Consider the following 24,177-nt stretch of genomic DNA (forward strand, 5'->3'; position numbering starts at 1 on the left):
TTTGCGCCACTATTTTTAAGTGCTCATAACATCCCCATAATACCGGTCAAGTGGCATTCAGATCCAGAATGTTAAAATTCCTCGGGCAGAGTCAGGCTAATAATATTACAGCCTTTGTAAACTATAATTAAATTATGGCTGAAACTGTGCTGTGTTCAGTTTTATGTGTTAAATTTCATGTGTCTTCAAAAAAAAATACAGAGGTGGCCAGCTCAAGTATTTTTCAAACTAATACTGATTGCAGAAGAAGTGAAGGGTTCAGAGTCGGGCTGGTATTTCTCTTCAGTGTTGACCTTTAGGTTTCAGGAAAACAATATGTATCCACAAAAATCTATAAACTTCCACTAAACAATTTATTCCTGTTGCCTATTGAACTGAATTTGAATGTGATGCACTCCAGTTTTCTGTGCACTTGGGATTTCTCTCATTTCACTAAACTGTTCACTCCGTGAGTGAAAAAAAAAAAAAAGCAGCCAGCTGATGGACAATTGCCACCTTCAGACTCATATTGTTCCTCAGATTTTCTTGCATAACCATTTTAAAAAGTGATATTTTGTGTTCGCTTCTGTTAAAGGGAGCAACGCAGACCTCTCACTAACTCTATTATTTCATATGAAACCTTTTCAGCTTGTCTTTACTCACTCACCTGTAACCGATGTGTTGTGATTTGTGAGCTGCTTATATCTTAGCAATGCTCTCGATGTGTGATGGAATTCCCCTTTTTTGCACCCAGCTTCCGTAGGGCAGAACCCTTCCCAGCTGGGGAATTTGCTCTTTGACCAAGGGAAAAGTTGTTGTTGTCACTTGTCCAGAAGTATCATGTCACTGATACTGTTTCTGTAAAGGAGGAGTTAAAGCACATTGTTATAGGTTGCCACATTGGAAGGAAAATGTCTATGAGCTAACATTTGACAAAGTTCTGCTTGCTTTTAAAGCCAGCATATGAGATGGCGTGCAAGTATTTTCTGTGCCCTTATTATTGCTTTAGCTGGGAACCTTTCAAACAACTTTCTGAAGGGCGATCGACTTTAATTATTGGTAATGCAGATGGATAATTGTCAGACTTTTTACAATATCTGTCATTAGACCAAATGCAGGGATTAGCAAACAGATGTGAAATTATTTTTCACCAACTGTGAGAGAAGAACACAAAACACAAGCAGAATATGAGACGTTGCGGTCAATGGAGAAAAGATCACATGAGCAACAAACTGGTGACGTATTTCTGTTTATAGCACATCAGCGGTCAAGGACAGGAAGTCTCAACACTAAACTAGATTTCACAATCGTCCACTGTCCAATTATTGCAGAAAAATGACCTGCATGGATGCCATGCATGCTCTTTAGCGTGCCAATCTTTTATCAGAGGCTCCTTGAACGACAATAGTAACAAATCCTGGGAAGTTTTCTGACTGTTTAACTTTCATTGACATTTTTGCTGTGGCTGGTACTCCTGGGTGTTTTCTGGTTTGGACAATGAATTTCTTGCTCTACAGTTGAATGAAAAATGTACATTTGTTCTGTCCATTTTGGTGACAGAATGTCTGACTGGATGTGTGTAAGATAATGTTCTACTTGCCGAATTTGAGGCATACTCTGCATCACACTCCTCAGATCATTCAATGGCTTAGATTAGATAAAAAAAAGATGAATTAATTTGTGGTATGTGGTTTAATCAAGTTAAGTCACACCCAAGTCAGTTCGTGAGCCAATGTCTAATCTAGTCAAGGTGTCATTTCCTTTTAAGTTCCTTGTGGACTACGTCTAATGTGACCCATCTTGTCCAGCAAGATAGTTTGTCAAACTGATCACTTCTGATACCAGCGCGAATAAAATGTCCCTGAGAGCCTTTTTAAGCAGACAAACCATCACCAGTCACACACAGTAACATACAGTATTTCTTAGTATTATTAATATACATTTTTCATACAACTGCAATTATTGCCACACAAGGAAAATAACATAATTACACTCCCCTTTTCAAAATCTACCACCTGAATTAAGTGCTCAGGTGAAAGGAATGCGTCGTCATAGATACCAGAATACATGTGGCTTTAAAAAAAATAAAGGAAGTGACTCATCTTACGCCGCCAGTCATACTTCCTTACTGAAATGGTCGGAGTGGAGTCACTCGGTAACGAAGCTGAGTGAGCTGGCATGGTAAGAACTTTCCCCGTTGACTTTTGAAATTATTTTTATTGTTGTGGTTAAACTTTTATTACAATAACTCAGTTTATTCTTTAAGCCAACCTTAGGGAAGGAGTGAAGACTGTCTTAACAGGATCAAATTTGTGTCAACATACTTCCTTATTTAGTGCATCTGGAGCTGGCACTGATGTGATCACACATTGTAATTCATCGTATTTAAAGTCTCAAATGAATGAAAAGAGGAAAACGAAAGTAGCATTTAGAAACCTCCACTCCCATATGTCTGTCACCCAGTATAATCAGTACCTAATGGTCTCGAGAGGCCTTTCACTTCTTATTATTAGGGATGTCCCGGTCAGGTTTTCTTGACCCCGAGTCCGAGTCATTTGATTTTTCAACCGATACCGAAAAACAGATCCACGATGTCCCTTATTTTTTATTTTAGTCATCTTATTTCAACATTTAACTCTCAAACAGAGCACTTCTGTGGCGCAGCTCGAACATTCAAGTAATAAATAAAATACTTTTTTCGCTTTGGACTTGGACTAGTGCAACAGGAAATATTACATACGAATATTTAAAGTAAAATGAACAGCACTTCAATCGCGAGGTTTTTGTCATGGACTTCAAAATACTTCCAACACGACAGAAATACTCGCGCGACCCGCTTCAAGCTGCTTCCGTGTTTAGCCAGCATCCAACCAATAGTGTCACAGTAAGTGACGTCATGCCGTCCGCGTCACGATCTCTGTCTGGAGGAGGGAGGTCTCACTCTGTGCCAAAGCGCAACTCCAGATATGACACAAAGGAATGACAATAATGATCCATATATATACGAGTCCTGATCGGGAGCTAACGCCCAATTCCGATCGAGTCCGCAAGCTCGTGATCGGGCCCGATTCCGATCACAAGATCGGATCGGGACATCACTAATTATGATAAAACGTCACACTCCGTCTTTAGCGGAGAAGTCCACCGGTTCAAATCCCAGCCCAGACAAAATGAGGAACATGTGCTGGTGGCTGGAGAGGGGCCAGCTCAGAGCACTGCCGAGGTGCCCATGGGCAGCCCCCCCCCCCCCAGCAGCGACACCACTCCTCTCCTGTACCAACATCCTTTCTGTTCAGTTTATAAAAACTACTTTTACTGTATTCTACAAACTTTTGTTTTTAAGTGAAAAGCTTTGCCAGCAATCCTTTGAAATAAAAACAGGCACATAAATACTAGTAAAATGTGCTTTTTAAAATATTCGAGTCTGCACTGACTTAAAGGAGAGAATGGAAGAGGCAATCAACCCTGAAGCTGATGAATGATTTGTCCTTCTTTTTCAACAGGCATCAAGTAATAGCCCTCAGCTTTTTCTGTGAGTGTCCGTTCCCTTCCGTATTGCATGAAGTCAACTGTGTTTGAGGTTGCGGTGCTCTATTCAAAGTGGTTAATTCTCTACACAAGAGGGACTTCCTACTGAACGTAATCGTTCATCATCTTTGCATAGAACCAGAAAATCCTATTGCTTTGCTGAATAGTTTGCTTCACTCGAGTTGCCAGAATGTTTATTCTACCTCTCTTTCTGCCAAGAAATCGAAAGCTTTCCTCCCAGCTGCTGTCTTCCTTCCTAATCATGGCACTGCACTTTTGTCCAGGTGAGCGTTGCTGTCATATGAAGGCTTTGACACCACACTTTAATTTAGATTTCACAGTTAAACTGCTTGTACAAATGGATTTTAAATACAGTAATATAGTGCAAGGGTTCTCAAAGTGGGGATTGAGAGATGATTTCCAGAAATCAAATAAAATTTAGAAGCTCCAGTCCAGCTGACATTGTGCGGGAAGCGTGGTAAGATCAGTTAAAGGTATAAAATAAAATAGTTTCTTAGCAGTCAGTTGAAGTCAGTTTCGACCAAGCCCTTTTTCTTCTTCTTCTGATCTATTCCACGATTTGCATACGGACTGTCCCAGCATGCTTTCAAACCTTGACTTCCACTTGCTTTTGTCTCCCAGGAATTGCTGCTGACGTTTATCTCAGAGGGGAAGTTGGTGGAAATGTGACCATTCACTGTCCGGTTAAGGAGCAGAGCCAAATCGAGCTATTCTACTTCCAGAGAGGCGACAACTATATCAATGGCTACCATGCATTTCATGATATATCAAACATCTCGACCTGGATTAACACCAAAGTGCAACTGAATGCAACTGTGCACATGTATAATCTGAATGCCTCACACAACGGTGATTATGAATGCATTATCGTGTACAAAGGCGATCCTAAAAACTATAAAACCATCGTACGCCTAGATGTCACAGGTACGAATGCATGCATTTCATATTTTAATAATACATCTAATTATTTCAGTTCTAGTATGATAGTTTAAAGATATCCTTTGATCCTGCAAAGAAGAAGGGGAGAAACTGACCCCATAAAGTGCTTAGACAAAGCATCGAGCAAAGGCTACGAATACTTATGTTATATTTCAGTCTCTTCTTTTAAGAAATGTACATTATATAGTATTATGTGTAGAATGTGTAGAGAAAATTCTTTAAATTTAACGCTGCACAACCTTTCCAATGTTTTCTACAAGCCTGCACCTGTCAGAAAACAACGTGCATGCTGACAGTGCCGCTATCTCTCCCAGGGAACTACAGCACGCCCACGTTCACGCTGGGGTGCGCCGATGGCTTGAGTTGCGTGGGGAAATGCACCTCCCACGGCGGCTACCCGATTGCCAGGATGAAGTGGAACGTGCCTTCGACTCGGGAATGGAAGGACTTGAACAACAGTGAATTTCATGATCCGCAAACAGAGTTGTTCAACGTCACCAGCTTCGCAAGATTCAACTGCTCCGAGGGGGAGATGAGGAACCTCAGCTGCTTCGTGGGCGACGTCGCATCTGAGTCTTTCACCGTCTGTGAGTATTAGACTCCAAAGACAGAGCCATTATATATATATATATATATATATATATAGTATTTATAGCCTGATGCACTTATTTTACTATGTGCATCAGAGTTACATGCTGTGGCCCTTCATCTTCAGCAATAACAAAAGGATTTTGTTATTGTGGAGTTTACAGTGGAATTTATAATATATATAATTATATACAGTACTTGATGTTATGCTTTTCAAATTCTGCCTTTGACTGCGTTTGTTCTGATCTGAAGGTGCACCCAGTTACAATCATGTCACTGTGGCAGCCATCAGCACAGTGGCGGTTGTCACTGTAGTGCTGCTCATCCTGCTGCTGCTGTGGTGGAAACGCAAGAAAAGACAGACAGGTAAGGGTTTGTCTCTGTGAAGCTGTTCTACACTCTGGCAATACAAAGATCCCAGCGCCATAGTAACTAGCAAAATCTTTCCGGGTTGCCTTAGGAGGAGGAAATAGTCAGAACGGTCGAGCGAATGGAAACCATGGGTGAGTGGATGCAAATGCACACATTTACTCAAACAACATTTGGCCCCAAATATTCTTTGTAATTTCTAACCCCCCCCCCCCTCCCCCATGGTTCACATTTTTCTTGTAAGCACTGAAATCAACCCTCCCCTTTCTTTCTTTTCCACTTTCAACATTACGTAGAGAGAGCGTTGCCCTCAACATCACGCAGATGCCATGACTGCAGCCTCCTTGATGAAGATAGTCCAAGGTTTACTGTGGAATAGGTAATAGGTTTACCTATTCTAAATAGGATGCACACTTTTACCCGCTAAAGTGTGCATCCTATTTAGAACTTTCTAGCATCGTACAGACAAGGAATGGTCTGTCACCACACCTTTCAACAAGTGACGAGGGAACACACATTAACACCTCTCTGTCACTTGGGCTTTATCGTTGTGTTTGGCAACCGGTGAAGTATGTTCATCAAGAGCAGCTTACGGTACTCATTATAAAATGACTTTTTCTTAAAGTAGCCTAAAATGACTTTTAAAAACCGGAACTTTATGCCTTATTCTATGTTGTTGTTTTTCATTTATGCCTCATGGGGCAGTTTGCAGGGACTGGTGCTGCCTCAGGTCTCCTTAAACCTATAACCTATATGTCTATTTGCTTCCATGAATAGAACCAGGACAAAGATTTCCAGCATTTCCGACTGAAATTACGGGGCAAGTGTGACAATTGTGGGACTGAGCAGATTTTCCTACTCTCAGAATATTCTTCTACCTCCATGTCGATTCTAATCATGAGGTCACTTCCTGTAAAAGCTAAAAAGTTTACCCATGGTTTAGTAAAAACAATGGATGATATGGAAAAGGTGAATCATCATCCACTATTCCACCCTGCGGAAGTAGCTGGAGTCGAGAGTTGTTTAGTTTGCTATAGGCGGGGTACACCGCGGACATGTCGCCAGGCCACATAGAGACAGACAACCACTCATGCACTACAAACAATTTGGAATAATGAGTTCACCTAAATTGCAGGTTTTTAGAGGTGGGATGAAACTGGAGAACAAAACACACGCAGGCACAGAGAGAACATACGATCTCAGCACAGATAGGATTTGAACCCGGAACCTGCTTGCTGTGAGGCGACACCGCTACTCACTACACCACCGTGCCACCCCACAAATCGTTAAAGTTAAAAGTTTTGGAAATGTTTTAAAGTTAGAAGAACATTTTTGGATCAGATTGCAAATATTATGGGCATAGATAATCGACAAAGACAATAACAAACCTGCTAAATTTAGCGCAGGGGATAGCAGAGCATTCCTTATCCCCGAGCAAAACTACTAACACTGACTTCTATGAGGAGACATATGTGCAAATGTCAGTTTATGACATCATCAACTCGCTTTTTTAAATACTTTGTTTTAAATTTCTTTTACTTATTTCTGTGTGCAATATTCTTTTCACCCTGTTTACACTATCCTGTATTCTTTAGTCTTCTGTTTTTAGGCATAAAGAAGAGCAGTTAATTTTACTTTGAAAATGAAAGGAATTTTCGTTGCCTCATTTGTGTCTAAGATTTTTGTATTCATTTTATTGTTTCTTATCAGAAATTATCTTTATCGGAAGCTGTGAAAATGGATCAGAATTCTGTTTCAAATCATTTTAATGCTATAACTCAGTATTCCGGGATTCCCCTGTAAGGTGCAACAATGAATCCATGGGAAAGTAGTTCCTCTTGGCGGGGAGACGATTGACACCTGCATTATTCTTGTAGATAAGACGATTGTGAACGTCTCGTCTTCAGCCGCTATTATCCGTCTTGTGGATCACGGCTCTGCTGGAGCCGATACCAGCTGGCCATATGGGCAAGGGGCAGCATATTCATTATTCATCAATTCTCATATAAAATAAGGTGTTGTGTCATTAAGCTATATTTATTTTAGACTATTTTATCTCTCTATTTCTAAAATTGTAAATTGTTTACTCAATCTAAATTAGTTTTGGTGAGAAGACCATGTCTTTCCACCTATACTAATGTCAAATGGTTTCTTTTGTCTCCTAAATCTATACAAACACTTGTCGCATTTGACTGTTGTTTTTTGTATGTGTGGGTGTAAGTTTTCCCCCTAAAACATGGAGCACTTTGTATTTGAATGTGTTCTTTATTGTGCTGTGTGAGGAATAAAACATTTTAAACTGATTTCAAAACGTTGCTATTTTCTTCTATCGCAATACACATCTATTGTCACTAGATGGCGCCCTAGCGCCACACAACCTGGACTGCTTTCATTGTTGATTGGCATGATTGGTTTCCTCTATAATATATAATGTCAATATATTTTTTTACGGGTTTTATCACACCTGTTTGCAAGACCACATTACAGGGTCAAATATGTGACATCTGCATGCACAGAGAGTAAAGCAATGTTTATGCACGCAGTATGAATGAATAAATGTGAACACACACCTTTGAGATGGGGACACATGTCGTTTTTCTCTAACCTCAACATCTCATCTGCTGGCTTAGCAGTGTAATGTTGCTGTGAGGTCGGATGCAACAAGGAGAACAAGAAATGTGAGGCAGAAGAGGAGACCAGAAGAGGCTGCGGGGTCGAGCATATGGGATGTAAAATCTCAACATATAGACCATAGCGGACTGTTCTGAAACATTCCCACCTCCTTTGTCTGCCTCGCTCCTTCCTCACACATTTCATCCTTTCTGAACACACCTCTTCCTCGCTGTGACAGCCTGTCAGTCCTCCTCCCCGTGTTTACATTGGGCAGCAGAGCAGCCCCAGGTCGGTTGCACTTCAGGAATGTAACCCTCAAGCTCCTTGCTCTCCTTCCCCTCCTCTTCATTTTTCCTCCATTCCTTTATTTCCTCATTGTATAGCTTCCCTCCTTCCATTACTTCCTTTCCACTCATCTCCTTTCCCTAATTGTACTCCCATCTGCCTCATCACTCCCCTGGCCCTCGCAGGCTCCCTTCCTCCCTTTGCCTTTGTCTAGCCCCTTTTTTACAATTCAGAAAGCATTATCCAAACCCACTCACCCTCCACATCCCCCCTCCCCCGATTCCCCTGTCATCCTCTCCCCATCTCCCTGTCCTCCCTCCCTCATTCCTCTGCTGTCTAACCCAAACAAACCATGGAGGACTTTCCTCTGTGGTGGCTGCAGGAGAAACACACCACATGTCAGAGTGGGTTTAAACATAAACATGAGTCAATTTGAGATACTGGAAAAGGAAATGAGGCGCTTAAGTTCAACATTTGATAGAACTATACTAAAACGAAATCTTGACACTCATACTCACTGCCGCGTTTGCGGAGAAGAGTGTATGTTGGTGTATATTGGCTAAACTCTATTCTTTGGAATGGTGAATAATACCGAATCAAATAAACACTGAAACTAACGGACTTCGAAGAAAAACCTTAAAAAGCTCTTTTCCCATCAGCTCATTCATTGAAAATGTTTTACAAAGCAAATATTTTATCTAATCAAGTCTTTGAATTAAAAAAAAAACTTTTAGTGTGATTTATTTTTTTTGTATTCCTAATATTTTATGTTATCTGAATATTATGGCGGGCGGCGCGGTGGCGTACCAGGCAGCACTGACGCCTCGCAGCAAGAAGCCACTGGGTTCAAATCCTATGCAGAGTTTGTGTGTTCTCCCCATGTGTCCATTCCCCTCTCTGTGTTCTCCGGTTTCCTACAAAACCATGTAATTTAGGTGAATCAGTCACTCTAAAGTGACACACTGGCGACACGTCCGAGATGTAATCCGCTTCTGGGGGGTAGGCTCCAGCAACACCCATGACCCGCAAAGCAGAAAAGCAGCAGAAAATTATGGAATGTAATACATTTGGAAATGTAAATATTAGTGGATAAAAAATGTCAAACTTCTGCTCACAACTTTGTGTACGCACGGACTTATAAATGGCACAATAGGATCCGTCGAGATAAACAAGGGGTCACGACAATTCAATCATATGTAACGAACGATGTTCTGTTTTCCAGTTTGGAATCTCATGCGTAATGTAATAGGACCATTTTCAGTTGGGACACTCAGTCACGTGGCTCGTCTCACACTGTCGGCAGCAAAGGGATTTATAATTCAATCATATTTCTTATGAAAGCGGCTCACGTGCTCTAGTTCTATTGCTGGTGGCTGGAGAACAAGGCATCGATTCACAGTGGGGGATGGGAGCGATCGCGTGAGAGGCTGATAACGTCTCCAAAATAAGATCAGCATCAGTACGACTGTGTGTGTGTGTGTGAGAGAGAGAGACTGTGTGTGTGACTGTGTGTCTGTGACAGTATAAACAAAATAAATTGTATTATTAAGAAGGTCTAACTCTGAAATGTCTTGTCTTTTTGTGTGTTTGTAAAATTTCATCTCACTTTCATCCTCAAACTGTTGAAGAAAATTCCTTCACAAGACTCAGAATTCCTGCTGCGATTCCAAATATTAGGAAAACTTTCAGTATGAGCAGAAAACATTAATTACTGTAATATTTAGTTGCTTGCTCTGGAATTCTAAGGCCTGCTGGCTGCTTCCAGGCGCCGGTGTTGTGCTTTGAAAGCTGGTGGGGCGAATCCCTTATGCTTAAATTTTTAGACAATCCCTTTTGCGTAAAGCTGGAGGAAACAGAATGAAGCTGAAGGAGGACAGACGGCGAAGGGCCGAGCAGGTCACGAAGTTCAGCTCTGGCGATCCGGCTGAGTGATCATGCTGTTGCTGTCACCGCAGAAAGCGTCTGCACGACCCCCAGAGACAGGAGAGGTGACCTGGAAGCATTTATCACTTTGGGGGGTTTCTGACCCATGACCTGAGACCTGAGATAGGCGAAAAACACACCAGAAGGAAGGAGGAAGGAGCTGCAGAAAGAGGTGCTACAACATTAAAAAGAAGCTTTTCTAATTCTAAACGTATAAAACACATGTTTGAGTCATCACTCGTGAGAGCAACTTGAACAATCGCGTTCTGTTCTCCGAAGTTACGGTGGTCGCTTTATGAAACTGCTGGAAACAAAGTCGGACTTGATGAGTGCATCAAACACAATATTTCCCTTGGTCAGGGGATGAAGATTCTACTGGTGGTCCCTGTTTAGCTGAGCTGAAAACCATCAGTTTGAGAGACATGAAAAACCTCGGAAAACTTGGGAGCGAGACATTGGCTGCCTCGGAGCTCAATGGAACCATTAGCACCTCCAACGACTACACCAAAAGAGTTCTTGGCCAACTACTACGCCAAGCAATGATGTATAAAGTCATGTGTGTGTGTGTGTGCGTGCACGTGTGGAAGACTGAAATGTGAGCAGACATTAATTAGAGTCAGATCTCCCTTGAATATTTATAGAACTCTTCAAGGGACCCAATGGCACACGTATTTGCCCACACACACATACACAGACACATTGTGAGACCAAGTCTCTCGTCTAGTATGATTAATAGTCAGATAATCCAATCAGCAATTTCAATAAAACATAAACCTCAACTGGTTGTTTATGTGATTCACGGACACCATCACTGCTGTTCATCCTGCCATGTGACATTTACAAATGTATTACCAAAACGCAACAGTCTTGATTCTGCAATTCAATTACTGCATGCAGAAAACAGAAAATATCTAACAAAATGAAGAGGACACCTCTCAACCTGCAAACACGAGATGCCGACAGGTCCTTGTAGCGACCTCTGCTTAGTGAGAGAAGGTGCAGATGTTTATGGAGTGTATGCTCAGACATTTTTGTGAGCTGGTTCTCCCTAGTATTTATCAAAGCAGTGACTTGTGTAGGAGTCTGACTGTGTAAATGAAGTGTATTTATTTACGTGAGTGTAAGAAGAGACACCTGAGACACCTCAAAGGTCATTCCTGGATTCTCTTCACATAGCTTTGTTCCTCCCCCCCCCCATCACCTCAGAAATAGACCACAGGAGACGAGATGGTGACAAACTCTGTGTGTACAAGAGTGTGGGATCCATGAGAGGCTTGTTCCAGCTAGAGACGGGACAGGGAAGCCGGCCTTGTTTGGAGTGCTCAAGCCTGTGTTTGCGTGACTGCACTAAATGCATTAGAAGCGTATCTTTGTTTGCAATTTCTGTGTGAATGTGTTCATTCACATGCATGCGTGTGGAGAAAGTGCGTGTGTGCGTGTGCACAAAGTGATCTGACTATTGATCGTACTCGCAAGCTGTTCTCAAGTTTTATCGTAGAATCTTAATGTATATATTAAAATCTGTCAAAAGAAATTCTCTCATCCTCACGAAAAACGCAATGCAAATGTTTCAGGAGGTGCAACTGCATAGAAACTCTATGTTAGTCTGCCCCCCCATCATTTAATTTTACTTTAAAGGCTACCTGAATCCCCTGCATATAGCCTGCACCACATTGACACATCCCTTTTAGCCACTGTATGTTTGCGCATTTAGATTTAAAGTCTATTGTAACTCTTAATTTGGTCACGTTGGTGACGCCGCTCTGCTGCTGACACAAGTAAGCCCAGACAAAAGGAGAGGTGATTAATTTAAAAAAGCAATCTTCTCTAATGGAGGTGTGTTCATGGCGAGTTTGCGGGAAGCACAAGTTTACAAGGAGTAGGAAAAAATGTTGCCGAAAGACATGACATGCCTTGTGTTTGGTTTACCGGATTTCAACCTCTGCAAACCTTGTAAGGCAAGGATTCGTTTCGCGCCGTGCTTGAAGTGGGCCTGGAAATATTTAATTAGCCTGTAAATCATGCAGATGGGAGTCGACTACAATGTGGGGCAGCAATCACTGCTGGAAAAAATATTCCACTTGTCCTGCAGAATAGAAAAAGGTCCAGCTTGGGACCATTAAGCAAACAATCAAAATAAATAAATAAAGCACAGCCTTAAACAAAAGTACAATACTGTACAGTCATTGTAGTTTTCAGGCTCAGCACCACTGGCTGTATTTTGCTGTCAGTAACGTAAATATAAGATTAAATTGTTATGTTCACTGTGCATAGCTACGGCTATGCACAGAATGCATTGCGCACACGAAAACATGGCGGCCACCATGCAACAATTTATGTTGTAAACAAAACAGATTTTTATAACTTATAAGAAGTGTCAATGTATTTACATAGTAGAGGTCTATGGCTGTATTTTTAGACCGGTTTGTAAAAGCAGTCGGGGTTCCCTTTAATAACCTCATCTGGTGCTCATTTCTCCAATAAACAGAACTTTTCTGCGTTCATCTGTTTCTTTATTTGTTGTCATCATGTTCATAGTTCCCTCCTAGTCCTTGGCAATATGTGTATCAATATGAAAACTCTGATTTTGCTCAAATGCAGCATGTTAATAGCTCATCTCTGTGGACCGAAGAGGTCCACAGAGAGGTGATTGAACGTGCGAACGCAGGCCTATGCCTGACAGGCAGAGTCCAAGTTGTCCTAAAATGGTCAGAACATATTTTCATTTAGTGAGCAACATACAAGGCCATACTTCACTTTCTTGACAGGCTGAAATGTTGTGTCTCCATTTTTCACTTTGTCTTTTTGGCTTACTTGCTTTCCCATTGCTTCCACAATTCTCCCCCATGACGATGAGAACTTTCTTTGGAACCGTTACGCAGAAAAGCCAGACAATTTGCACATAAACCATGTCTGGTTGTATTTCAAAACTCAAGAGAGGCCCACAGGTTCCATCGGTCCAATCTAAAGGTATGGCAGCCGCTCATCTTGCTCTGAGCGCAGCAGAGCCTTGAAGGGAGGATGCCGCAGTTCATGCTTGGCCTCCTCTCCCAACAATTCCATTTAGACAAATCTCTGGAAACAGAATAGACGTTCAAAATGCAGTTTAGCATCTAACCAGAAGTGGAATTATTAGACAGGAATGTGCAAAAGATTTACAGCTGTTATGTACGCCGATGTCGTGCTATGAACATTCTGTAAAGCTAGACATAATATATGTTTCTATGCATGGATATAGACAAAGTATGCAGATTGTGTAGACAAATATACAGATTAAATTAGAATATACATAGATTAATGTGCGTGGACATATACTGGTGGACATGCTACATGAGTGATGCATTTGGAGTTCCCTATTTACATAAAGTAATCTTAAATAATCCACACAAATTGTGTTTTTCTGGGCAGTCTGGAGCACCACAATTAAGAAAATGACCTGTTCAAGGAATTATATGTTAATTATATTGTATGCTAGTTAGAAAACACTGGAATAGGGAGCCAGTACTGTGAGCAGAATGGATTTCAAATAATAAAAGCCTTCAAAATTCTTTAATAAGTAAGTAAAGCCCTGTTCATATTTTGGGCACCATAGTTTGGCTTCATAAATTTAAGACAGCTATTACTGGCTGCACAACGGTCCTCGACAGGCGGTATGCATTTTCATTATGCAAAACTCAACAGTTTATTATTGTTGTCTGGCAACAAGAGCTGCTCTCCATAATGAGTTTTACACTGCAGTAATTTTGTTGGACAAAGCCTGCTTAAATACACATTTCCAGCTTTTGTTAGATTTTTTTTTTTATTAGACATATATTCCGCTTATACTCCATTAGTCTCCAGTGGCTTTCTCCTCTTTTCCCCACCTCCCCCCACTGTTTTCACTTTTTTATGTTTTAGGGGAGGTTGGGGAAAAGAAAAATCAGAAACGGCATACCTTTCATTCAACCAAATCTAATGTCTCTATTGGCCTCAAATGAGTTAGCTTGGCCCAAAATCTATTTGATTTAAGAGCGACAATAAAGGTAAGCACTTAAGACAGCTTAGATCTTGGTGCATTTTTTCTTTACTGTATATTATAATGCTATTGTTGGTGGATTCACACCCCCCCCCCCCCCCCCCCCCCCTCTTGCATACTCTCATACAAACACAGCAGACCCACCTCCCTCTCCTTCAGGCCATCAATTTGTTGTCAGCTATTGATCCTATATTGTCAGAAGGAATAACATGTTTTGATGTCTTGACTTTTGGATATTGAGATGCATCAAATATACATCAAAGGGCCGCATTGATTTGAAGACTTACAAGGGAAGCCAAGTGGGGGTGTAGAAGTAAACAAGTGTGAGCTTTTAAAATAAATACCGTAAATAAATATATATCCACACACAGCTTCTGGCAAGAAACTAAGGCTGGAATGAAATAAAATGTAATTTTAAAACTCATATAATGATAAAATGAAAAGAAAATTCTTGAAATCATATTGCTGATGTGTTTCTTGCCATTGTGATGCAGTCTTGGTGGGCTGGCTATTATATTGGGAGGAGTACTGGATTTAAATGCCCAATCTAAGAGTAGGCCTTGAAATGGTGAGATTTTTATGAGCGCATGCCATTATTATGGGCAGGAGAACTCTGTTTGGCAAACACAAACGTTGGAGGAGCCAGAATGTGAACTAACTGGCAGTTTGAAATCTAAAAGACGAGACTACAATAAATAGAAATGTACACAAACTGAGCTGAGCGGTTTCTGTCTGCCAGACAGGTTCTCAGACATCACAAAGGAAGCATGTCTCGCAAAGCTTATCACTATTTTATACTCTCACGTTACGGATGGACCTGGAGACAAACAGCTCAAAATACTGTCAGCATGTTTCGACGCATTCAAAGGCATCACAAACGGCTGCCAAGCTCTACTCATAAGAACCAAGTGTCTGACCCGAGTTCTGACAGGAGACCCCGTTTGCCTCGCTGTTTTGCAAAAAAAAAAATGTGAGCCTCATTTCTTAAGAATCTAGCTTGTGGCCGAGCCAAATGGCTGATAATGTATTGATAAGTATCAAAAACAAGGTCGCTGCTCGTTCCTCTTTGAGAAGTCAATATGGGATGTGTACCCCTGAGTTCTTAAAAGTCCATCCACGAAGCTAAACAAAGCCAAATCGGCATCTTGGCTTGTGAAAGCTAGCCTGTCCGTGTCGTTTTTAATTGTGCTACTTTCTAATAGGGAACAAATTGACTTGGAAGTATGCTTGACTCTTCAGTCTGCCCCCCCCCCCTGTCGACCCATCCCCACGTCCCTCCCTGTTTCCAACAATGGCCGCCTCCTTTCCAGATCCCCCTGCCCAGGCAGCCCTTTATCCCTCTTGTATCCGGCCATTTAGCGTGACAATCCATTATTTTGAAGGCTCCCAGAGAAAGAAAGCAACAGAAACAAAGAGGCCAAAAACGGGGGGGGGGGGGGGGGGGGGTTGCTTTGACTTTCAGACATCACCCCCAATTTTTGTCTGTCTTCCTCTGTGCACTTCTCTAACTCTTCCTTGCGTTCCTGATTTACCACTTTAATCTGTATTTCATCCTCTTCTTAACCCTTTCAGTTCAGCGTTTATCCGCGTTTATTTCCTCCAAGGTTGCCCACTTTCACTGGATCCTACAACAATCTTTTTTTTTTTTCCGTCCTCCCGTCTCTCCCTCCAGACCCCCCTTACTTTTACCCCTGCAAGCACTCAACATGCAATTTTTTGGGGGCTCTGTATTGGTCTGCTGTTGCTGGCAGCCTTGGGGAAACCTGATAAGGCCAATGGAGAAAGCACAGCTATGGTTTAAAATGTCTCAAGTCCCCCCCCCCCCCCGTCTCTATTTATATGTCGTACACTCGCCTCACCCAAACACACTTACTTGCAGAGTTCCCTCCCCCATCAATTTCTACAGGCTATGAAACGCTTTGCATGATGATTGCGCAATAGTGCCATGAAGACCCTTTCACCGCAACACGTTTTCTTCTGTTTACACTGCCCAGATAGATGGTGGCATGCCTTTGCTTAGGTGATTTATTTAACTTCAGAATATATACATGTTATAATATAGCTGTTAATCTAGTAATAAGTGGAAACTGGTCACAAAACATAAAAAAAAAAAGTTTGGATTTTAGATTTTATGACTTTTGGACAAAGAAATGATCGTGAACAACATGTACAAGAGAAAAAAGTCTTTCAAATGTTCTTTCCCCCCCAAAAAAGTCTTGCACTGTTTCCCTGTGGAGTGTGTAAAAAAAAATGTGTCAGAGCTTTGTAACTGTGTCCAAGATAAACACCTGGCACGGCGCAGCGATCTGCTTTATTTCACCTACCACTGAAATATGAACATGGCGGGGGGGGGGGGAGATGTCTGTCATGCGCAGACATAAACTCAAACTACGGTACAGTCAGTGTTACAAAGTTTGCGTCCACATTAAAGCTTCGTTCAGACCACAGATTGGCGAAGAGAAACTCGCATCCACTTGCCGAAAACCTGTCGGTTCACACCGCCGCGACGAGACCGAGACGTCTGATCGTTCCCATGGCAGCAACTCAATGCTGCCAGCTTTTCAGGGGGAGTTGTGTTGGACTCAATATGAAATAAAAAAGCCGAAAGCCTGCTGATGCAGCACAAGAGTTGACCACTGGGGGCAGCCTTTCATGTTTTTATACTCGGAATCCTAACAATAGCTAAGAGGTGCAGTGACCGAGAGCCCTTCTTGACAGGGAACGGCATGGTGCACCCTCGCTGGACGTGTTAAAGACAGAACTTGCAAAGCAAAGTGACTCCTACTGGAATAATCTTTCAAGATTTTCTTCATTCTGTATCCATCCAGAATAAATATCTATTTATTACTGTGCAGCCATGAATGGAGACATGCACTAATACAGCTGCTGCTGCTGCACATGTCTTCATTCAACAGCGTCAAAAGGAAGCTGTTATTTCAGGTCTTCTTTCTTTTTCTTTCTTTCTTTTTTCAGCCCCTGCTGGACATGACAGACGCGTGATAAAGTACCCTCACCCAGACCGGTATCGACTTTCATGTATTGTGTTACTTATCCTCTTTCTCTTCCTTTCTAATGAGACAGGCAGAACGACAACCGCTCATAGCCACAAGGCAGAGAGAGAGCGTGAGGGATGAAATGAGGAGAGGAGGGAGGAGTATACCTGCAGGTAGAGTGTGTTTGCTCTTGTCTCATCTTCCCGTGTGTGTGTGTGTGTGTGAAGGTCATGTGTGTGCCTCCATTATACAAGATTAAAAAATCATTGTGCTTTCCTTGACTGCTGTTATTTACTTCCAGTTTTATGTGTGTGTGACATGTAAGCCATTAGAAGCCTGTTATCTGTCACACCTCCGCTGAAACTCTGGCCTCAGCCAATCACAGGGTGGAATTACAGCAGCCTCCACTAATCCTCTCCACCTCGCTCACTCAGGTGAAATCAGTGACATTACACTGACGTTTTTTCTTTCCAGCTTTTCTAACTGTTTTCTCCTCCCACTTCCTATTAGACAAACCGGTTTGCATGAATTTGTGTATTTGAACATAATAGTTTAAGAAGGTCACAGGTTCAAATCCGACTTGGGGGCTTTCTGTGAGGAGTTCTGCTTGCCCCCTCCCCCCCCGTGCCTGCGTGGTTCTCTCCAGGTTCTCCGCCTTCCTCCCACCACCAAAACCAGGCAGCATAGGTGAACTGGCGGCTTGTCCAGGTGGGCCCCGCCTCTCGCCCATAGACTGCTGGGATAGGCTCCTCCAACAATACCTGCAACCCGGATTTCAGGTAAAGTGGAGCAGGAAGATGAATGAACACAATAAAACATGAGGAAAAGGAGGTGAAGAAAGAAAATTAGGCATCAAGGAGTAAAATTTAAAAGTTGGCTCCATCCTTTCACATCTGTAATAGTGAATTTCAACAGTGTCTGGCTTCCACGGTGGACAGCGTTACAGAATTTTTCCACCGAAATATCAGATTTCTAAATAATTCATTTCTCTGCAGGCGCTCTCCAAACAGACACAGTTCCACAGAACACACTGCTCTGATAGGAGGAGCTTGAAATCCGATGGTCTGTTCCAAAGGCTCATATTGCTTTCTAAATTTGATTCTGTGTTGAGGGTCTGCATTATTTTTATTGTTGGATCATCAGACGGACAAATTGTCTGACTCTTGTTAGCATGGGCTAATAATCTCACAGTTATTATAGCTTAATGCCCCATTATGAAGACAATGTCTTCTAGGTGTCTCTCTATTCAGCCTATGGCCGTAAACATGTGTGTTCAGCCTATCTGTGGTTATTTCATGTTCTAAACAAGTGAAGTTATTGATTTACAGCCTTCTGTCTTGGTGCATGACAAGACATGCTCACAAGTCTCCCCTTGAATGCTCTCACTGCATGTTACATCATTATGACCTAACTCGGAAACGGAGCTTGCACGAAGATCCGAGAAATTGTTTGGCACCTCAATGCTTTCAGGTAAAACTGTCAACTGAATCAGAAAAAAAACCAAACTAAGCAATGATCCTTTTCAGAGCACGCCCAATCGCACACTTAATGTCAAGACACTTGAACTTGTCACACATGGTGCATAACCTGTAATCTGTCCATAGAGATCAGCTCATGACACACAGCTTGAGGTTAACGCTCAGACAAGCCGCGCTGTCATGTCTACAAGACAGGACAGCCGTACATTATCAACACCTGCAGGAAGCGCCGTTGAACATCTGACAGGCGTGAGTTATGTGAACAGACGCTGTGTTTAAAGGGGATATAATTTACAACTTGACACGCACGGCCCGTATACGGTGAAAGAATGATAGCGTTGCTGCTTAGCACTTAGTGATTTTATTTTGTCCTTGTCGCCATGGAAGTTCTTTGTCATTCGTTTCTCTTGATTTTCAAGCTTTCTAACATCGGCAGACAAACCCAACACCGCTCCAAATGCGACCGTAACATCAGCCTTGACAACCGTGTCTTCACTTTTTTGGCTTACTTCTCTGCATACACACACACACACACACATACACACACACATACACACACGCACACACATACACACATGCATGCCAATCGCCCATGTACACACCAACACACACACCCACACAATAGCAAAGCAGGCTGTGCCGCACATATAAGCAGGTTTCAGAGCTTTTAGTCGCAGCTAACTAAGTTGGCCTGTTTTGAGAATGAGGGCCAAGAACCCCAAAGCAATCATTAAACAGATCGAGAAATAGGATCCACCATAAATCAGCTCAGGATGACATTTCAAGTTGTGTACTCTGAGTTCAGTCTCTAAAACAATATCAAAATGTAATGGAGATACTTTAATTCACCCTTTCACCTTTTTATATTCCCTTCTTTTACATATAAATACGCCCAAACCCAAAACCTCTCCAAATTGTCCAAAATTACACGAGACTAGCGCACAGAAAAACAAATAGTGATTTGGCTCAAGTGCCTATTTAGTTTCGTCTACATTACCCAGATAGTCCAGTTTCATTTATATATATTATACATGATTACTTTTGAAGATATGCACTTCTTTTATCACAACTGGAGCCATCTTTTATCTGAAGGACCTGATGAACACTTGCCCTCCATCCTAAAGAAATGGAACACACTGTCCTATATGGGAAAACACAAAAGCGGATATGGCCAGGATGGGATTAGACCTTTTAGTTCAGTCACATTCCCGTCTAGCATCACACACAGCATCCCAAATTAAGCATTTTGTCTTCACTACAGGAGGTACAGTGGGGAACATTCAGTTGTAAGGGTGGCCCCAACACTTCAGTCGATCCCTGTGCTTTATGACTAATTCTGCCTCATGTTGGCCCTTCAATCACCCCCTCCACAGGCTCCCCCCAAACAGGACCGGGACCTGCTGGCCTGTCTGGTGACCCCTGCGCCGATCACCTCCCCCCACTGTACATGATGAGGGGTGAGGATTAGTCGCTCTGGAAACAGTAGCCACTTTTGTCCTATTGCTTTCCTTCAATCTAAGACGTAGCAAAGTATCTGAGTCTTTGTAGAGACAAAACTTTGAGTTACAAGGGAAAGGAATGTTTGCATGTGTGTGTGTGTGTGTGTGTGCGTGTGGGGGGGGGGGGGGGGGGGTATGAAGGGTTAATCTATGACCCTTAGATTCCTGTAGTCTCGCTAGCAGCCTAATCATTCCCAGCAGAAATAATTTGAACACTAATACTCCCACACACACATGCGCACGTGCACACACACACGCTCACACACCTCAAATCAGCTCTGTTATTTAATGTTTTTCTTCAGTACATATACTCCCACACTCATTCACCAAATTCCATCCATATCCTACCCCCCCCCCCCCCCGCGCACACACAAACACACACACACATAAAATAAAGACAAATTGACCCTGTACCCTTTGATCTTATCTATCTATCCTTTCAAGGAGGGGAAGATGGGATGATATGTTAACCTTTTGTCTTTGGAAATTATTTCATTCTACTTCTATTGTCCATATAAAAACATTGCAGTAACAGCAGATGACACAGCACAGTACCGCACTAAAACACTCCCTCTGTAGACGAGTGTCTGGTACCACAAGAGGGCTCTGCGTCCGTCACACACGCTGACGTGCAGCAACGATCCAGGAGCTTTTCCCGTAAGAGCATCCCAACAAGGGGATCGACGGATGAGCTCGGTGGTGGGTGTTCCCCTCTGTGAATGGTTGGCCCTGCTAATAGAGTGTCAGGGACGAGAGGATTAACATGACAAAGATATCTGACTTTCAAAAGAAGGACCAGATATCAAAGTACTAATCCACTAACACAAACAGCTCCCACTGAAGCAGGCTGTGTTTTCTGGGTCCACCCACTGTTTACAGTTCACATTCTAGTGTGTGATAGCAGGTACATACCAACAATCTGAAAAATGTTCTTTTATTTTGTATTTTTGTAGTTTTATTTGACATGGTCAGCAAACAACATGCAGACAAAGTCAAACTATAATTTCAGAAAATGTGTGGGAAGTTTAAACATATCAGGGCTCAATGAAACACGACAAACAGCATGGAGAGCAGGAAAGACTCAATAGAAACTCAGAGATCCAGTTTCGAATGCAACACAATGATTCACTGGTTCCTTCTCACTTATGCACTGGAACAAAGTCTAAACAAGAACTCAGCATTCTGGAACTTGACGCAGAATAATCAGCGTAGTTTAATTTGATGACAGCCTGAAAATCCAACTGGGGGAAGGTTGGCGTACAAAGAATGATAGAAGGGGGGGGGGAGTGACAGAGCAAAAGTAAGGGATGACAGAACGTCAGTCAGAGGTCTGCTTTTATTGGACTGTTGGTGGAAGCTACAAATGTTCCTTTAACTTTACAGGGAAAATGTTCTCCCCCAAAATATTTTTACAGACTATTGCCCAGAACAGGAAGAGGAGAAGGAGAAAAAGGAGGAGGAGAAGAAGAAGAAGAATGTGGGCATTTTATCTGCACACTTCTGGAATGTGACGGATTGTTTCCTACTGTTGATGCTATGTCATGGAAATTAGCAGTAGTCATGTGTATGACTGCACAACCACCGCTTCGTTGTCATAACGATGGTCTCATTTGAGTAAACACGTTGTCATACGCAGCATTCTATGTTGTGTAGCTTTGTGGTCCTCTTGTAAATGGGTGCAGATAGAGACAACATGCAGCACCATGGCATTGGAAGCATTTACAACTCCGTTCACATGAACGATCGCTCACAGCAGTGTCTTGCAACAAATTTTCCATGACCCTTCAGTTCCGCGGTCTACCACCTGAACCACAGTCTGCTGTTCTCTATTTCCACCGTCACAAAAAGGCACACATGATACTGGCACAAATACCAGTGTGCACGAAATTCATGATCCAGTTGTGGTGAAACAATCACAAGCAATTACTGCAACTGCTATAAATCTGTCATAGAACCATTCAGAAACAAACCCATTCTATGGTATGTGAAGCAGCTTACATGGGACTGAGTCAGGGTTGGTTTGTTTGCTTTTTTCCAGTATAACTGCCGTCTGTTTTCCAAGTAAGCTGAGCAGGAACTACTGTCTATTTTACACCAATGCTATATATTACCTCACCTCCTCTGAACTCTTCTTAGACTTTCGGGTGCGACAGTTTCATTTATACTATAGCTCACAGCATTTAATTCCATGTATTAATATAACAAAATAATCATATATTGAAAACAAGAACGACTGCATACAGTGCATGCAAGTTGCAAGACTATTTAAAAATGGCTGGTTTGTCTTTACATTTGTTCCATCGACAGTTGACAGCCCCTCCACAACCACATTTGGTATCACCTCGATAGAGGTGAGTGGAGCACCAAGTACCAGGATTGCCAATGTAATTGCAACAAAAAAATTAAAAATTGACTACTGTTGAGGCGAGGTGAGCCAATGCCGTCAATGTAAAATTTCCATAAAAAGTGAGGTGAAATGTTGCAGAACACTGGCGGTGCAGCCCTGACGACAGGACCGCAAGTGTGTGCTGCGTCCAAGACTATGCTATCTACCTCCAGGAGATATTACCCCATAGTGGGCATAAAACTGCATGCATGCAGCTAACATAAAACTGTTGAGTGAAGTTGACACTATGTGGAATTGCTAATAGCAACTAATGAAGAATGAAATCCACTGAAAAATGTCTGCATAGCGCTCCCAAAAGCTCCTTGGTCGTTTACCAGAAGATGAGACAACCATATGAGAGAGGCGGGGTCTTCTTTGCTATCGCTCTTACAAGGGTCAGGGGAAAAGTATCTTCTCCCCTCGTTCCCAATTCTTGTTTCAGCTCTCATTCGTCCTATGTGAACTTCACCAGGATACAGGTGTGTCGCTCCTTCCCCGGTCCTTGCTATCCACCCCCCTCCGGGAACCCGCGGGGCAGGTGTGGAGCACGCTGACCCTGCCGTGACCTCCTTATACCTGAGGGCTATTAAGGGATGCTCTACTCCTCCCTCGTTCGTCATTCTTTTCTCCCTGCATCTATAGACCGGCTGTCCACCTGTTCTAAACCCCCACCGTCCTTTGAGGAGGTAGTTCGGATCTGGAGATGGTAAACAATAATGGGGCGGAGGGGGTCGCACATTTCCCAGAGTGAATGCACCGAGTGTGTGAGCGAATAAGAGTGCGGTGAGTCCGAGAGAAGGAGACGGACATGCGATACACCGCAGCTCAGCAGGTTTCTTTGTTCTTACCCTCCTGCAACTGACAGACGGGACAATAGCACCTGGCACTGCTCGCTCGCTCTCCCTATCGCTCCTGCTCTCCATTTCCACGAGATTCTCTCCCTCTCTAGCTCTCTGGCTCCATTCATCTCCATCGCTCCATGTCGCACCCTTGCCCACAGACAAAACCTCACAATCATGTGTTTTTGGTAATAAAGTACAGTGATAACTCATTAACCCAATTATCCAGTCTTGTTCCAGTCCCTTGTGTGTATTCAGGATCCAGCTCTGCAACATGGGTAAGAGACAGTGGAAAATAATAATAATAATAAAAAAAAGACACAAGTCGGCCCTTACCGACTGCTCATTCGATCTTATTCATGTAATTGAAGAATGAATTAAATCTGAAAAATGAAGAGATATTCCTTCTGTATTTTCCTTTCCCTCTTTTCTCTCACGCTTTGCTTCTTCTTTTTTTATTTTCTCGTCCTCCCTCTGAACTCTTAACACCATGGCTGCACTTCAGACTCTCTGCTTTGCTTCCCCATGCAGTGTACACAAAGGCTCATTTACACACACTCGTGCACCTGCCCTGAATTCAAACACACGCCCTCAGATATCGGTTTATAGGAGAAGTCTGGTTTCTCCGTCGCCTTAATTGGGATCAGACGGACCTCGAGGCATGTTAGAGTCATCAAATACACTTTCTGGAGCAAAACATCAGAATCAGAATACTACATGTG

General features: G+C 42.5%; 1 pseudogene; it reads left to right on the plus strand.

Moving 5' to 3' along the window:
* Positions 1-3,697: 3,697 nt before the first annotated feature.
* Positions 3,698-23,322, plus strand: LOC137916443 (uncharacterized; annotated as a pseudogene).
* The last annotated feature ends 855 nt before the right edge of the window (positions 23,323-24,177 follow it).

This window comes from Brachionichthys hirsutus, unplaced genomic scaffold, assembly GCF_040956055.1.
Source record: "Brachionichthys hirsutus isolate HB-005 unplaced genomic scaffold, CSIRO-AGI_Bhir_v1 contig_977, whole genome shotgun sequence".
Lineage (NCBI taxonomy): Eukaryota > Metazoa > Chordata > Actinopteri > Lophiiformes > Brachionichthyidae > Brachionichthys > Brachionichthys hirsutus.